We start from the raw sequence: 2,279 nt of genomic DNA, 5'->3' as shown, positions 1-2,279 counted from the left end.
TTTAGCCACTGTATTGAATAAATACTTGGGGTTATGTTTGTTTTCTTCTAAAAGAGAAGAAAAGTAATCAGATCTAGCAGTTTTTAATGCTTTTCTGTAGGATAGGTTACTTTCCCGCCAAGCAATGCGAAATACCTCTAGTTTTGTTTTCTTCCAGCTGCGCACCATTTTCTGGGCTGCTCTCTTTAGGGTGCGAGTGTGCTCATTATACCATGGTGTCAGACTGTTTCCCTTAATCTTCCTTAAGCGTAAAGGAGCAACTGTATTTAAAATGCTAGAAAAGAGAGAGTCCATAGTTTCTGTTACATCATCAAGTTGTTCTGAGGTTTTGGAAATGCTAAGGAATTGGGATAAATCAGGAAGATTACTTACGAAGCAGTCTTTTGTGGTAGAAGTGATGGTTCTACCATACTTGTAACAAGGATTAGAATTTACAGTTTTAGCTATATGAAGTTTGCACAAGACTAAATAATGATCTGAGATATCATCGCTTGGCTGCATAATTTCAACAGCATCAACATCAATTCCATGTGACATTATTAAATCTAGAACATGATTTCGATTTGCTTTTCTTGTCTACGAGCTGATTGTGTTGCTTGCACTATCTTTACCTAATTGAAACAATCAATAAATGTTACTCTTAAAGGGGCTACATGTAAGAATTTCCGTGTATTAATCACTTTTTTTTAATTGCCAATCTATGGCTTGTAACGAAACATAAAAACAAGACTTTTTCTGACTTGTCTATGAGATCATGTAGACTAATTTTTATGTGAAGGACGTTCTATGACTTATGAAATGAATGCTTATACAGTGGTTGGATTAATGCCGAAAGAGCCATTCTGTAATGTTATGTCAAAGAAAAGGGATTAATTCAATCTGTAGTCTAGCAGCCAGATCTATATAGTCTCATATACTTTGTAATCAAACTATCATAAGAGTGTAACTTTCAGTACCTCATCTTTTGACAATTAACATGACGGTGAATTGCAGAGCTGGTGCAAACATATCCACATCGCTATGATCAGATGCTTTCTTAACCTTTTTTTCCCTCCTCAACACTGTCATGTTTGTTGTGTGTTTATATTGTTACTGAGAGGAAAGCATGCGGGAATCTTCCTCAGGGAATCTATAGTGCACTGTCTGATGCAATACTGTAGCTGATGGCTGCATGGTTATATATTTATCTCTAATAGTATCGATCATGGAAGTTCATAAAGTCATTACTGTTGTGCTGGGAAATGTCGGTGTCTGTTGATGCTTTATTTTTCGTTAATTTAGCCATGGTATTGAATAAATACCTGGTGTTGTGTTTGTTTTCTTCTAAAAGAGATGAAAAGTAAGCAGATCTAGCAGTTTTTAAGTCTTTTCTGTATGTAGAAGTACTTTCCCTCCATGCTTTTCTTCCATTCTTCCAGCTGCGCACCATTTTCTGGGCTGCTCTCTTTAGGGTGCGAGTGTGCTCATTATACCATGGTGTTTCCCTTAATTCCTTAATCTTCCTTAAGTGTAAAGGAGCAACCATATCTAAAGTGCTAGAAAAGAGAGTAGCCAGTACAAACGACACAGGGGATTTATCATTAACACTTGTTTCTCTGGACAATGTTATATGAAGCACCATTACTTCAAACGAGTTATACTTGAAGCCCGCCTTCTGAGAAATACTGAAAACATTGTTATAAATTGAAGCAACACCTCTCCCTTTACCTTTTGGACGCGGCTCATGTTTATAACAGTAATCTTGGGGGGTAGACTCATTTAAAATAATGTAATCATCAAGTTTTAGACAGATTTCTGTCAAACAGAGCACATCTAGTTTATGATCAGTGATCATATCATTTACAAAAAGTGCTTTCGTAGAAAGGGACCTGATATTCAATAAGCCAAGCTTTATCATTTGTTTATCCATATTGCATCTGTTTTTTATTTGTTGAACATCAATTAAATTGTTACTCTTAAATTGGTTTGGACGTTTTTTGTATTTTCTAGTTCGGGGAACAGACACAATATCTATAGTGTGATATCTAAGTGAAAGAGTTTCTATGTGCTGAGAATTAACTGATTTCTGTGACATGAGGCAGCTAGCAGACGGTCGGTTTAGCCAGTCTGTCTGCTTCCTGACCTGGGCCCTAGTTAGTCAAGTACAAAACTCTAAGACTATGTGCCATATTTCTAGAGAGACGAGTGGCACCTCCCCAGGAGGGATGAAGACCATCTCTTTTCAACAGGTCAGGTCTGCCCCAAAGTCGAACATCATTAGCGCCGGCGTGAATAACAAT

Source organism: Sinocyclocheilus grahami, unplaced genomic scaffold (genome assembly GCF_001515645.1).
Source record: "Sinocyclocheilus grahami isolate Dianchi unplaced genomic scaffold, SAMN03320097.WGS_v1.1 scaffold1089.1, whole genome shotgun sequence".
Classification (NCBI taxonomy): Eukaryota; Metazoa; Chordata; class Actinopteri; order Cypriniformes; family Cyprinidae; genus Sinocyclocheilus; species Sinocyclocheilus grahami.
The sequence above is the reverse complement of the archived record's forward strand: the minus strand, read 5'-3'. Positions refer to the sequence as shown.